At 42.5% G+C, this 16,406-nt stretch overlaps 1 protein-coding gene across 1 annotated transcript in view; it reads right to left on the bottom strand.

The window, feature by feature from the left end:
- SATB1 (SATB homeobox 1) overlaps positions 1-6,951 on the bottom strand; it is a 100,891-nt gene extending 93,940 nt beyond the window's left edge. The window contains exon 1 of the mRNA XM_080676299.1: positions 6,452-6,951. The gene's annotated coding sequence lies outside the window, so the exon portion shown is untranslated. The remainder of the gene's footprint in view (positions 1-6,451) is intronic.
- Between the last annotated feature and the right edge of the window lie 9,455 nt (positions 6,952-16,406).

Here is a 16,406-nt window from a genome sequence, read left to right on the forward strand (position 1 = left end):
TATTTATAATAATTATTACAATAAAATATTTATAACATAAAACCTCTTTTACCTTAAAGTCCTTAACATTATAAACGGTAAAAGGCCAAATTCTCATTTACATGCTCTTAACAGCATTACAGAAACCATTGAGTAAGACTAGAAAGGAACATCTAGCAATCAAGTTTACTATATGCCTGGCTTCCTGGAAAACTGCATCTCAAGAATTCCCTTTTCTTTAAATATCTCAAGGAAAGATCGTCTAGCAACTTCCCGTGGGAGCTTCCTACCCTATTTTACACCCCCCTCCCCCCCAAAAAAAAGAAAGCCCACTGAAAAATTTGTGTTGGTATCTGGTCTCAAATCATCTCTAGCTGAGAAAAAGCAACATCCCAACACAGAGACCTCCCCCCGGACACTCAATGCCGGTCCCTCCCTGTGGCTGTAGCCCTGCTTCTCCACATGGAATGGATAGGAACGTTTCTGGCACTTACCCTCCAAATATCAGAAGCTGCTCTCTGAATCTAGCCCTACAAGAGAGCTATCAAAAAGTAGCCTTTGATGAGGTGACAGTGAGGGAAGTTCTCTCTGGCAGTGCTAGCAAGTCAGAAGCATCCCCAAGTGAGGTGGTTACCAGTTGCCTGTGAAGCAGCTGGACCATTACTGCAGTTCTGAGGGTGCGTCACAAATCAGGTCATAGCTCTGGGTAGAGTCCACCCACTTCACCCTGCACAACGCCCTCCACTTCCTGCACACCTGGGGGGGAGGGGTACAGCACAGGGGGGTCAGACAATGAGGATCCACAGATATTCTTGTAAAGGCACAACCAGGTGCAGTCTGACATCCGCTGCTTCTGCAAGCATTTCAGCTTCATGTGGGGGACCTGCAGCCCGAGGTACTCAAAATGTGTGCAATCGCAGGCAGGTTCTAAAAGGAGTGGCGAGCATCATAAAATACTGCACAGTTCAATGTCTTATCCAGCAAAGATCTTTCCTCCACCACTGGAAACTGAACCACGTCTTCATTTTTGGTTACAAGACACTTCACAACCCAATGTCAAATAACAGGACTGAAATTTCAGGAGAATCAAGGGACATAAATGCCAGGGTACCAGCTAACTCATTTCCATCTCGCATGACTAAACTAGATCACAGCCTAAACTGAACTATATGTTTGAAAGTCCATTGAAAGAGATGATTAGAATTTCTATTACAAACCAAGCCTCAGACAGCAACATCAGTGGAAGTGATAAAGAATAATTTGAAAGAATAAAAAATAGGCCAATATGCTGGAGAAATGCTATGCTACTAAATCTCACCCTGAATACATAGACACACAATCTGTATCTATTTACTCTGAAATGAAATATCTGATCTTAAAAAGACTTTAAAAGAAATAAACAGCAAAAGGTACGATTGGCATAAGTTCAAAAGTATTAAATAATGTGTGTTAATGTGCTGATCACACTCTATGAAGACATCAAGTTTAAATAGACTTACCATTGAGAACAGCACTTAGGAACTATATATAAATTACCATAGTAGACACTCTTTCTTTGGTATAGGGAAGCAGAGGAGCCTTGTGTAACAAATTTGATTTATATGCTGTATTAAGACCACATTCTGCTCTAATGTCAATGAAATATGTGATTAGAGGTTGACAATTGTGTGTAGACGATGAGTATAAGAGGGACTTATAGAATGTAAGTGAAAATAAGAATTTTCTCAAGTTAACCATAAGTTTTAGAATTCAACTTTAGCAGTGTTTTGATGTTTCCAGGAGTTTGAAAGAGAAGGGATTTTAATTGTAAAAGAAAAACAACCAGTTCATTTAGTATTACAAGAAAGCTGAAATCACCCATATCTTAAGGTTGATAGAGTAACAAGCAAGGAGGCAAGAATATTTTCAGAGGGAAGCCAACAGTACCGAGCAATCAATGAGCCCTACTTTGCACTTATATTTGAAGATTTCCAGTAAAAACTGAAACATTTCATTTTAGACTTGGAAGGGAAGACACTTTATCAAAGTTATTATCTAAGTAATCAAAGTGTTTAAGTAACCTATTTGGAACTTGGTAGAAAGTCAATTTAGAAAACACACACTTGAATGTGTTTGAACGTATTTGTCCTGAGGTTGCTCTAACAGATTACTATTCCAAGTGGCATGCAGATTCTTTGGGGGTTTTGATGTTATAGTTGAGGTATGTAAAGTAACATTTCTTCCAGCTGGTTCTCACACGACAGAGATGAAATTACTTTTCTTTAAGGTTTTGTCACTGGGAAATGATAAGAAAACCTGCTTTCGACCCCTACCCCCAACCAGGAAGAGTCTGAAGCCCTGGATTGTAGCACAGGTAGATATTAAAATGGAGACAGAGCCGTTATTTAGTGGTGACAGGAATATAAATACGTGCACTAACCTATAAACTGGTACTTACTTCAGGAAGGTAAGTAATATTTTTCCTCTGATTGCTGAGCTGTCAGTTTAATGCAGCGTAAATAAACAGTAGGTGCCTGCTAGCTCGAAGTAGGAAGTGTTCATTCCACACGAGGAACAGATTACTGAAGCCTGATGCTCATCATGCTGAAACATAACTTTCATTTTACCAGAAAATACACCCTACCGTGGAGGATTTTTCGTGCCTGATCTATTAATTAACTTAACTCTGTTCTGTCAAAATGTAAACCAATTTGTTAAAATCATCCCAGACTTTTGGAGTTTGAAAACCAAATCAATTTGAAAAGCAAGAGTAATGACTGCTCTGTAACCTGACCACAAATGCTAAAGCCAGACACTTAACAGAATAAGCAATAACTGTACAAAACCAAAAAAGAGAGAAAAGAACAAATTTAAATATAGAATGTAATAATCTGAGTTACAGAATTTACTCAAAATCCTCCTCCTTGGCTAGTTAAAAGCAACTGGCACCTTTACTTTTGTTGTCACCTTGTGCTACTTAGCTCCATCCAATATGTATGCTTGTTCTGCTCCCTGAAATATCTAAAGGTAAGCCATTCATGAAAATCAAATCATACTCTTTAATTCTAACAGAAACATTACTGAGCTCTGCTGAGAGAAGTGGCAAGCTTGAGGATCAAGTGACGATGCCCTTCCTAACAGCATTCATATAAAATGTGGTTTTCTTCCCATTTTCTATATGCCACAACGCTATGACAGTATATAGCAACTAATTTTCTCCTTACATACAAGTACTGAGCAAAATATTTCATGGCATCATTTAAAATGGGGACACATCTGATCTAAAAAGTATACAAGGCAATTTGGGGAGGCTGTTCTTTAAAACATGAACAAATTCTGATAATCAATGGATTGTAAAGAGAAAAGAAGGGTTTAAAAATATTTTTGCATTGGACTACAACATGTCTAGATATGGTCTGAAGATTGATTCAGTGACATGTATTTATTTTACATACTTCACCAATCCCAAGTACTAATAAGAGTCATCCAAGATAACACATCTTGAAAGAAATGATGTGTTTGTGTACAGGGCATATCTATGTATGGCCCTTTTGGAAATTTACAGAGCAGATGACAAACCACCAGAGTGCTTTATAGAGTCCCTACTGTATATCCATGTTGTCTTTAGCTTAATAGAGTTTGTAACCAGAAGATTTTTACAATAATGAGGAACAGGTGCCTGTCACCTGACCTTTTAGGCCTAATTTACAATCCACAACCTGTCACCTGAAAAAATAATTCAAAACCTCCTCCAGGTATTGCCATCTTTGCCAACGTAATGTAGCTTTCTTAACCATCACTCAGCATATCATATCTTATTAAGTCGCAGGTTCACATAGCTGGCAACAGATTTATTTGCAGAAATAAGCCAATATTCATTTTGTGGTGGTTCTTGTTTAAGATGCTGAGAAACAAAAGACCCACTTTTGTAGATTATCAACCAAAGAATATATTAATTTATTAAAACAACTAAACAAAAGGCATTCCTTTTGAATACTTTTACATACAAAGAACTATTATTTATTACATATTTCAGCTTGTGGGAAAATGAGGAATGCATTGATTCTGGAAATAACTATTCAGACTTTGGGACGTTCTTTAGGTTTTCTTTATCTTCCCCCTCCTTTCCATCCCTCCTAACCCCCACACATTTTAAGGCACTAGTACTTTAGGAGGGAAATCCCTATTTGTTCTTTATTATACATCATTTGTATTCATTATTCAGAAAGGAATACAAAATTGAGCAGTGATTTTTATTTCTCTTGTACGATCTTGTAACATGTAGCCATGCTCAAATTTAACAGTGCTTTGAATTTTATAGCTACTGTTTACATATTATGTATTGCATATGACTGAACAACTCTACATTTAAAATATTGTTTCCATTAGAAAAAAACATGAAGTAATAAGTGTCAAATGGAGATGAAGAATAAACATGCCTGGTATATTTATAAAATGCATAGTCATTTAAATATGCAGAAATACGATACATATTTTGCTACTGTTACATAGTATGCACATTGTTTAAAGTCTATTTAATAATGTGCCTAACCAAGTTAATTAAAGTATTTATGTCTGGTGATTGTGTTAAACACTTGGAGAGGTAGTGAAAGATGCAGCCAGTTACTTCTGCAAACTAAAGTTGAAATTATGCACTTATTATAACCTTTTCTAACAATGTGAGAAAAACAGAGTAAATATATTAAATCTGTTTCACAACAGATGCTTAGGTTGTTAATATTTAAGATGCCTATTCATGCTATTCCTGTCTGCACATTTGTCAAAAATGTAAGCTTGAATGCTAATGTTTGCCAGCAGACTGGAGCAGCCAGTATATGAATGTACTACTGTTCTACTAAAATAATATGCAATAGAAATAAAGAACTGCTGCTAAATCATAGCACCAGTACCACATAGCAGATTAAAGGTTCGTAGAGCAAACACCTCAACCTTGGTTTTCTCCAGTCTTAAAGTGGAGGGGGGGGGGAGGTGTTGCAGCCACATTTGACTATATAATAAATCTTGCATTCCTGATATCTCAGAAAAATCCACTTTAGACAGAGTGTAAATTTCAATAAAGTTTCAGCGGGATGAGTTACTGGGTCAGCAGCACAAACCCTGTAGATTTCAGGAACTGCTTCGAACAAAACCTGGCACTAAGCAGTGTAGTTTTACTCCTTCTCACCCCCTACTCTGTCCTCTAGGGAAAGTCAGGTGGCCTGGCCTCCTAGGATGCAAGCATGGAACCCCAGGTTCTGGCCTGAAAACAGGACGTCTTTCTGTTTTCCCTTTTACAACCATGTGAAGTCCAAGTGTTATACCGTTTGTGGAATGCCACTGAGAAAGTTCACCGAGGAAGGGCCCAGAGGTCAAAGTTGCCAGCGAGGGCACCTTGGGAAGGGACCCTGTGGTTGACACTTGTAAGTGAAATTTGCAATGCCCTAGTGGAGGTCCATGCCAAAACCTCCAGCAAGAGCCCTAAGTCCTTCTTGGCATTCTGGAGTCATCCAATCCTGCTCTGTGAATTGCCCCGGTATGCGCGTGTCACTCCTGGACCTGCCACCTGCCTGCATCGTTCCTCTCTCGGTGGTTGCCCAAACCCACGTTCCGCCGCCCCGGGAGCCTCGGCAGTGGGGCGCACGGAGAAAGCCGCCACGCTCGGGTCGGGACGGCGGGAGGGAGACCCCGTGGCTGCTCAGTGATGTCTCCGTTCCTGCAAGAAGGCAGCACCTCTCCCTTCCTCCAGCCCATCTCCAAACCCACATTCACTCCCGGAGTCTTTACAGGACCGGTCTCACTACGGCCAGCGGGGACTGGAAACGCGGAGTGTCGTGGCTTTCAAACTCCCGGCTCCAACTTGAGCGCCCGGGCGCCCGAGTGGTTCCCGGGAAGGAGAAGTTGCCACAAACTTCTCAGGTCCCTGTCCGCCGCCGCTCCCAACCACCGCGCGGGCGGGGGGCGGAGGAAGGCGGAGATGGACCGGGGAAGGATGCTGAGCTTACGGGCGATCCGGCGGGGGAGCGTTTCCACTCCCCAGCGTCCTCCTCGGGGCACCTTTCTGCCAGCCCGGCTTGGAGGGGCACAGAGAGGCTCTCCCTTCCTCCGTAGGCTTCCTTTGGTCTTTCCTACTCCCCTTTCTCATCCCAAAGGGGTCATGCTGATGACCTGAAGGAGTTTGTTCAGCCAGGGTCTGTCGGGCAGGTGTGTTAGCGTGCCCACACCCTGAGAGAGGACGAATGGCATCTTCGAGTCCCCCATCCCGCGTGCTCTCCCTCACTCTGCCGGCCCACCCCTGGATCCGGCAGCGCGAGCGAGAGAAGGGGCTCGACAGACCCCTGCCGCCAGCGCCCACGAGAGGGGAGCCGAGCCGCCCCAACCAGGGGCGCCATGAGTGGGTGCTACAAAGAAGTTTGGATCGATCCCGGAAAAAAGAGACAGAGATAAAAGAGCAAGAGTAGGGAGAAAAAAAGAGAGGCAAAGGAGCAGAACTCACTCAGGCATGGGCGCTGGGGGTGGCGGTGGCTGTCGAGTGCGGCCGGAGACCAGGAACGGCTCCCCGGGCAGGCGCACAGGCGTCGGACTTCCGAGGCGGCGGCTTCTGCCTCTGGTGCCGCCGCCGCCGGAGCTGCGGCTGCCGCGGAAGTTAATTGCAACTTGACTTCAAGTTGTCTTCTTTCCCCATCCGAAGTGGGCGTTTAAAGGGGAGAGCGAGGCGAGGAGCGAGCTAGCGAGCGCGCGGGGCCGAGGGAAGGAAGGGAAGGGGGGAGGGAGGAGATGTTAAGGGGGGGAGGAGGGGGCGGGGGCGGGGGCGGGAGGGGGAAGGGGCCGGCGGGAGCTGCTCTGGGCTCTGCGGTCGCCGCGCCCGCAGTCTGGAGGCGCACGGGAGCGGCCGGGCGCCCCCCGCGGGAGCCCGCAGCCACCCGCGGCGCGCATCCAGCCGCGCTCCTCCGCCCCGCACGCTGCGCCCTGGGGCTCCGTGGACTCTGCGTCGCCGCCGATTCGGAGCTGGTGCAACGCAGGCTGGCCCGCGGGGCGGCGGGGCGGCGAGGCGAGGGCCCGGCCCGCCTCCCCTGCGCCCGCCCCGGCTTCTCCCCCTGGCGGTGGAGCCTCGGCGGCCGCCGGCAACACTAGGCGCGCTGGAGCCCGAGCCGAGCCGAGCCCGAGCCGCTGCCGCCGCGCGCTGCTCCCAGGCTCCCTCCCTGCGCGCCGGCCGGGGTGTTGGGGGGGCGGCGGGCCGGAGGAACGAGGGCGGGCGAGGGGCGCGCAAGGGGATTGGCACCGAAGATCGGACCCTCAGCCGCGAGGGGTAAGTGTGGGCGCCTTCGAGTGCGCTTGGGGTGCGCGGCGCGGTTCTCGACGCCCGCCAATCCTCCCCTCTCACCTCTCCCGGGCCCCCACCTCGCGCACCCCTCCTCTTGCTGCCCGCGGCTTCCTCTTGTTGTTCGTTGTTTGGCTGGGCTTTTTTTTTTTTTTTTTTTTTGAGGGGGAACAGGGGGGTGATTGCAGAGTGTGCCAGCGGAGGAGGAAGTCAGGTGAGAGGCCCCGACAATCCCCCCCCCCCAAACCCAGCCTGCGTGGGATGTATCACTCCCCACTAGGGGCATGTGGGCCAATTTTTTCTCTTCAATGTTAGGTGAAGACGATCTTTCCTAGAGGGCCTCCTTCCCTCACCGCCTGTTCTGCCCATCTCCCCTTCACCCCACCCTCGCCCCTCTTAGTACCCCATACAGGAGCGCTGCACCCCAACTAAGGAGCACGTGGCGGAAGGAAGAGGAGTGGACCCCTGGCCATTTGTTTACTATTTATCCTCCCATCGGCAGCTGTACTTTCCTACTCGCTGGAAGAAAGACGCCTAAGCTGAGGTCCAATTTCTCCAAAAAGCTGGAAGCGAAGAGGGCTTGTGATGAGGGGCGAGGGAATGTTCCCCAAAGGGGACTGAAACTCCAAAAACCTCTGCAAGATCAGGGGTGACTGGAGGTTCAGGACCCCAGCTAAGGTGAAACGGAAATTCAACTTTGCCCCTCTCCTCTTGCCATTCGTCCCCACCCCCACCCCCTCCTCTAAGGAAGCTAACAAGTCTTTTGTTTTTGTGTTGTGTCGTCTTCGGAAAATTTGCAATGAGTATGACAACAGAAAATTACTACTGTTTACTCAAAGTGTAAGGGGATTGCAGAAAGAAAACAAAAACATAGTCTTTACTTTTTCTCTTAGTGTGTGTGTGTGTGTGTGTGTGTGTGTGTGTGTGTGTGTGTAGTTGTTAGGTTCAGGGCTTGAACAGCAAAACGTCAGTTTGTAACAATAAGAATTGCAGAGCCGCCTCGTTGTATTTTTAGAAGCTGCACTTTCTTGAGTTCCTTTCACACAAGGCTTGCTCTCTCATTAAACCCCCATAAATAATTGTATTTACAGAGAAGGAAACTATGGTAGCAGGAGGGAGATTGCTAAGATCTCCATCCCGCTAGCCTAGAACACAGTTTACAGTGAAGTTCCTGGAAAGTGACTGTGGGCTGAGAATTCAGCTTTTTCCTAAAAGCTCTGTTAGGTCCTCTCTGTCAAATGTCTATGAATAAAGCACACTGGGAAAATCCTGACATCCGTGCAGTCTTATTTTATCTTTTACACAGTGGCGGATTCTACTTTTCAAGCCCTGGTAACAAACACGTCAACTGTGCTGTATTTTGGTGTGGGTTTTCTAAATAAAGGAGAGTCGCCCATGTATTCATGCTGCTTCCTCATCTGCCAGTTCTTTTCTATCAATGGGTATTGAATGCACTGGAATGTATCCGTCTTTTTTCAGCTGATTGTCATTTTAGGCGGAGACAACAATTCCAAAGACAAGAATATGAAAAGTTTATTTTAGAGAAATAGCCCTCATTTTTTAAGACACAGGTGCCCACCGCAACTCCTGGTTCTGTAAAGCAAGGCAAAAAATGTATAAATGATTGTGATAAAACACAAGTTTTCTTTCCTGGACCACTTTCTTCCCCTGCAGGACCCAAGAGACACCAAACCCTGCCTTAGTTTCCCAAAATGCTGAATTGCCTAACCAGTACCAATATTTCCATCTGGGAATGACATCAGGTTTGGAATGGAAAGAATAAATAAATCCTCAGTCTCTAATTACTGCTTATTAGCAATTTCTTGTAGCAGGCAGCTGATTCTCCAATTCTAAAAGCCTGAAATGAACCTTAACAGAAACTGAAATACAAAAAATAAAAGGTGTTTTTTTTTTCTCCCTTGCACACACTTACATACTGGTCTATTCCCCCCAAGTTATCAATTAAGCCCTCAGAATTCAAGGTCCGCTATGCTCCCCTGAATTAAACCAAGGGAAGATTTTGTCCCAACCTTTTGCATTTGCTTCCCCCCAAGTAGCTTTGTACAGGGAGATCATAGACTCTATTAAAATATAGAATTATGTAATGATGGGTAAAGGGTATTAAGTAACATTATCTTGATAATCTTGAATAAACCTTGCCCCCTGGCACATAGTAGGAATATATTAAATGCTTACTGAATTGTTAATGAAATATTGTAATTGGCCACAAATTCAATAGTACTGAGCTAAGGCTTTTTTTTCTTTTTTTCAGAAAAAGAAGGCATTTTTTTTCCCTGAAAGTTATTAAGGTAATACATTTGTATTTCTAGACTTTTTTAATAAGTCCAAATCTAACATAAATAGTTGAAAGACAAATCTGAAACATATCAAATAATAATAACTAGTGTCAAAAGCTGATTATATTCCTCGGAGAATAAACAATAAAATATTGCCTACTAAATAGTATGAGAAAGACGCAAAGGAGAGATAAAACAGTATTGGCCTTCAAGGAACTTATTTGCTGGGAAAATGACATTAAAATGTGAAAAGACAACAATAAATCAATAAATGGTTTGAATCAAAGGAATGCTTGAGAAAATATATATTTTTTCTTTTTTAGACCAGAGGAAATAGACATTCTGAAACTCTGGATTGGAGGGTATTTTTAAAATTAATTTGTCCAGTCAAAACTTTAGGGGCCATCAATGCAAACATCTTGGGTGAAGGGGAACTCACCACTTACCTCCATAAAGGCAGAGATTTTAGGTAGAGAATATTTAACACACTGTAGAGTTCAATGTATATTGTGTGAATAAAGCATAAAATCATAAGCAATTTATTTCATCTTTGCACACTTCAATATTACATTTTCTTAAATTGCACAGAATTGGTCTTCCTAAAACATACAACCATTCGTCTTTTTCTGTCATTTGCAGGAAAACAGAGCAAATCTGTTTTATTAATCAGGATAGGCTATATTATGCCAGAGTGACAATTCCAAGTTCTAGTGGCCTATAGCGGCCAAAGTTGTTTTCTTGGTCATGCTATGAGTCCATTGCACATTAGCTGATCTGTTCCATGTCTCCTTATTCAGTGTCCCAGGTTGATGGGACAGTTGCCATCTTGAATGTTTCATGTGGCTATGACAACAATAAAGATCACTCTGAAGAGGCTCAGGCTGGCATTTAAACGGTATGGCCAGAAGTGACACATGTTAGACTCACAACTATTGACAAGGACTAGTTGCATTGGCTCCTTGGAATCATTACAATGAGGCCAGATAGTGCAGCCTCCCTTGAGCCCAAGCAGAGGGAGCCATGGTGCACATCTCTAAGGACCATCATGCTGACCCTTTTCCACAGGATAGCTTGCAGCTACATGATCATTTCCTGCCACTTTGTGGCCCAGCTGTGCCATTCGTCCAGGTGAACATTGCCAGAGCGGCCACCGGCCTTCTAGGGAGATATGTCGTGACTTCTTTCACCATCTATTCTCTCTTTGCAGCACTACCCAAATCACTCCCACGGTATGATGCTCTTATCAGTTTTAAGTCACTATATATTTACTAATACTATATATACTTTTTTATTTTTCTCAAGACTTACTTTCTGAAAAGGGTACAATGAACAGGAACTTTTAAGAACTGAAGATGTCATTATCGTTATCAAAATTTGAGACTTGGTCTTGAGTAGTTACTTTTCTTATTGTAAACCTGAAAACCTTGTAACAAAAAGTTTCTCCTGGAAGTATTCATTCATTCATTTATCCATCTTCTTGTTCATTCAATGAATACTCATGTGTATCTACTAAATGCAAGCACTCTCGTAAGGGTGATATGGAGATGATTAAGAGTTCTCTTCTAGAAACACGTTTTCCAATTGGACAGAAGAAGTCATTGCAATGCTCATAGAGGCACAAAGTGCCATGAGAACACTTAGGAAAAAGCAAATAACACTCTGGCAGGATTCCGGAAAGTTCCATAGAGGATTGAACTAAGTCTTGAGAATAAGAGAGAGTCCTCTAGTCAGAAAAGGAAGATGGAGGAAGGATATGTCAAGCAGAGAGACCAGCACAAGAAAAGGCACTAAGGAGGACGAAACTTGTTTAGGAATTCAGGGTGGCTAGAACATGAGTCTTTGTGAAGGATGAAACCAAGCAGTTCCAAATGGTGAAAGGCCTTGCATACATGCTCTTGAGTTTAGACACGATCCGATCCATGAAGGATAGCAAACGATTACGTATACCTTGGGCCGAGCATGGATCTAAGGGAGCAAAGCAGACCAAGTTGAGACCATAAGCAGTGATGGGAACTGTGGCAACCTGGAGAATACATTCTCTGCCAAAATGGGATAGTCAATGCCAATGATGCGGAATGTCAGTTCTTCATTTTCTACAAAGAAGTTAGAAATTCAGCTTATACGAAAAATTGAAATATTAAATGTTGAGAACTTACTCATATTTCAAAGTACAGATTGGGGAGGGGGACCTTTCTAATGGTCAAATTGAGGTTAAGGACTACCAGTTAATATCTCCTACCTGAGATATTAGGTGTCTCATGTGTGAGTTAGAGTCATTAAAGTTTCTAAAGATGAGAGCAATACCATCAAATAGAAAGAAGATCACTCTGGTGGCAAAGTAGACAGGAAAAGTCAATCCTGCCCAGCCAGCGTGAGCATCAACCTATGAACCAGGAGGTCACGGTTCAATTCCTGGTCAGGGCACATGCCCTGGTGGCAGGCTCAATCCCTAGTGTGGGGTGTGCAGGAAGTAGCCAATAGATGATTTTCTCATCACTGATGTTTCTCTCTCTCTCTCTCTCTCTCTCTCTCTCTCTCTCTCTCTCTCTCCCCCTCCCTTCCTCTCTGAAATCAATAAAATATTTTTTTTAAAAAAAGTCAATCCTGGGAGGCTATAGTTGATATTCTGTACTCATTTGAAGGATGAGGCAACGCCCTTTATAATACTGCCCTTTTTATAGTATACAACCCTCCATATAGTATATAGGTGGTGCCAAATAAATATTTGTAGAGCTAATGAATGAAAGAAAAGGACACATTTTTGAGTGTTCCTTATGCCATAAGCTTCCTTTGCTGGTTTATTTTTCAAGAGCACAATGATCTTACATTGATCAATATACTTTTCTGTGTCTATGATAAAGATTATTGGTTTTAAAAAATGCATAAGTTATTCAGTGCAGGACACAAAGATCTGCAAAGCATCAGAAAACCTATTGTCTAGGACTAAGCTTACTGAGCCTGCCATGAGGAATGCTGGCTAACCAGATGGTCCTTGTACCAGGCCCTAAAACCCTGAACTCCCAGGCTCTGTAACACTACACTAGACTCATTTGTTGGTTTGTTTTTTTTTTCTTTAATATATTTTAATTGATTTCAAAGAGGAAGGGAGAGGGAGAGAAAGACAGAAACATCAATGATGAGGAAGAATCTTTGATCAGCTGCCCCCTGCAAGCCCCCTCCTAGGGATCAAGCCTGTAACCCGGGCATGTGCCCTTGACCAGAATTCAACCCGGGACCCTTCAGTCCGCAGGCTGACACTCTGTCCACTGAGCCAAACTGGCTAGGGCTATACTAAACCTATTTGTACAGTTCAAGTATGTTTCTAGTGAAGGCTAACCTCTTTATTACTACCCATCAGAATATTTTATAGCACAGTCTGTCCCATAACCATGGGCCTAAGACTGCCTTTACAAGGTTTAATTTTTCAATTTCTTACAAAACTGAGTCCATGAAACAATTCTTCTCAGCTCTCCTCTTGTTTTGAAACCATATTTGCCAGCCGCTCCACAGTCTGTGATCTGTAAGAACAACCCCACATTCCCCCATCACCTCCCATAAAATGGTCAAAATACTAGGTGTGCTTTCATACGGTATGCTGCTGATTGGTTCCTTGTAGGTTATGCTCTCATGGGCACATCCATATTCTTAAAACCACTCAATTCACTGAACAAGCAAGTCTTTAAAGTCTTAACAACTCGGCTCTACAAATTATACTTTTTTTTTATTCACCTGTCTGAGGTATAATTTATATACAATAAAATTCACCCATTTTCTATGTTCCAGGGATTTTGAGTACAAAGAAGCAGTGTGGGCAAATTATAATATTTAAGTGAATTTCAGAGTGAATTAATAATATATAGGCAAAGAAACCCTGGGTGTCAGACTGCCTGAATTGCAATCCTGATTCAACTAGTTACTACCTGCATGACCTTGAGCACATCTCCTAATTTTCTGCCTCAATTTACTCATCCATATTATGGGGGTGATAATTGTGCCCACCTCCTGGAGTTAATAGATGCACAGTGCTTCAACACAGTTAATGTGCAATACAGACTAACAATTGCTTATTGTGTTAATGTTATTGTTGTCATTAGTATTCTAATAGAGGAGAAATCCTGGAATCTAAACAAGAATAGAAAATGAAATGACTGGAATGTAAATGGAGTAGGAACAAGTCCCTCCTGGGTGACTTGCTGGTGTGCCAAGGGTACGCAGAGCCAGGGAACAATTATGGTCTCTATTTCTGGAATATTTATCTTCTACTTAAAGATTTTGGAAGAAATTATTTTTCTATTAAAACATTTACACATACAATGGGATTGAATGCAGCATTTTGCATGATTTTTTTTTTAACAAAAAAAAACAACAAGTCTTCAAAGACTTTTGGGTTACCTGCGACTTTGAGGGGAAGGGTGGGTACTGCATTTGTTTCCTTCTGCTGCTTTCTGTCTTCTGTTGCTTTTGGTGAAAATGCTTGCGAGTTCCAGACCATATACAGTAGTACTGGTAACATTTACCTTAAACTTGTTAAAGCAACCTCCAATTATTTTATATGCTATGAATGCTGCCCAACTATAGAATCATTGCCTTTAATAAAAGTGCACTTTTAGACCAATAATGTGCTGGAGTAAAGAAGGAAAGTATTAGAGCAAGACCTTGGGGAAACCAAGTCACCAGGAAGAAAACAGTGGAACTGAATTCTAGTTCCGATTCTGTAACTAACCAGCTGATTTGCCGATGTCCTTGACGGCAGGGGGACTTTGTTCTTAATTCCCACATACCTACGATACATACATATTGTGGAATGATCTTGGGAAAAACACCTAGTCTTCATTAGTCTCAGTTTCCTCGGCCATAAAATAAAGGGATTAAATCAGTAGATCTCAAACATGAGTGTGAATAGGAATGAAATAGAATGCTTATTAAAAATAGAGATTCTAGCCCTGACCGGTGTTGCTCAGTTGGTTGGGTGTCTTCCTGTGCACCGAAGGGTTGCTGGTTCAATTCCTGGTCAGAGCACATGGCTGGGTTGTGGACTTGACCTCAGGTAGGGGGGCGAGCAGGAGGCAGCTGATAGATGTGTTGCTCTTGCACCTATGTTTTTCTCTCCTCCCTTCCTCACTCTCTCTAAAAAAAAAAATAAAAAAATCAATAAAAATATTTTTTAAAAATACAGATTACTGGATGCATGTCAATAAGTTCAGATTTGGTAGAAATAAGCTGGGATCCAGACATCCCCATGGATTTAGGGAATTTGGTTTGTGAGGGGTAGAAATCCAACTCAAAAATAAAAGTTTTATTTTTGGCTTTATTTCATTTTCATTCCTCCATCCCTAACCAAACATACATATAAACTGGAAAATACAGTGTAAGGACTGCTTTAGGCATAATGAGATCTAGCTGCTACCCCTGACTATCACTAGATCATATTGTATCATCTACCCATACTTGCCCTCATCACTCTGATCAAGGGCTTATTTCACCAGCCTTGGTCAAATGACCACCTTGGATTTGGGAGTACAACCACCCTACACAAATCATATAGTTTGGGAGTGGGGGAGGTATGGTTCTCCCAGATAAATTGGGGAGTAATTTTTCCAGAAATAGGAAAAATGGTTGCTTATTAGCCAAAACTATTGATTTTCACTCACTACTATATATTTTTAAAGAAATATTTATACATGAGTGAGCCAACTGCTATGTTACAAAAGGATAAGCAGTATGCCAAGATATTAAGGCCTTCAACCTTCCAGGTGACTCAGCAGGGCCTCGGAAGGACTTAGGGTGGTCAGAGTCCCTGAGCCAGTTACCTCATTCTCTTCCACCAATGTTCTTGGCAAGTATTAAGCATTTGCTCTGTGTGCCATGACGGTGATATATATGCAGGTTATGTGACTTGCACTTTGGGAATCACTAGATTTTGAGAATCATTCACACTTTGAGATCATCTCAAACATGCAGTGATGTATTCTGGGATCTTCAGGAGATAACTTGGAAGCTGGTTTAAGCAATTGAAAAGACAACAAAAACTCCAATTATGGTACAAAGAAGTGGAACGAACAAACAGGGCCAACAGTGGAATCCTACTTTGACTTGGTTATCAGTATGGTTTTATCTGATGTTTTGGGGCAAATGTAGTCTGTTCCACCTAATGGATACAGTCCCAGTCTGGGATCTCAGCATGTCTGGCTCCTTTTAATGATTGGAGCAAAAGTGGATGCACATTATACAGATAATGGAAAGGGGTGAGCTGGCAACAGCATGGAACAGAAAACAGAGTGGAATATTTAGTCATGCGATATGTTGTACGTGCATTACATGTGAATTCATGGAAGAAGTGCATTCTGATGAAAGAATTATTAACCCATTCCTTTGTCATATGAAGAAGCTACTTTCATTTTCTTAAACTCATTAGTACAATGAATAAAATAAAATGCGTCTACTTCTTCATTTTAGTATTGTCATTAGTTTAGTTTCAGATGGCCTCTCCATTCCTGCTCCCATTTTCACCAACATAGCAACCCAATATGCAAAAGAAAGTATTTTTAATAAATGGTGCTAGAATAACTAGATATCATACAGAAACAAAACAGAACCAAAAAAACAAAAACAAAACACTGATCCCTACCTCACACCATATTCAAAAATTCATTTGCAATGGATTGTAGATCTAAATGTAAAAGATAAAACCATAAAGCTTTTAGAGGAAAACAGAATGTAACTTGAAGATAGACAAAAGATTCTAAGGTAAACCATAAAAGCAATAACCATAAAGCAAAAAATTAAATCTATATTAATATTTAACAACTTCTCATCTAAAGGAGAATAGGGGG

This window comes from Plecotus auritus, assembly GCF_963455305.1.
Source record: "Plecotus auritus genome assembly, chromosome: 6".
NCBI lineage: Eukaryota > Metazoa > Chordata > Mammalia > Chiroptera > Vespertilionidae > Plecotus > Plecotus auritus.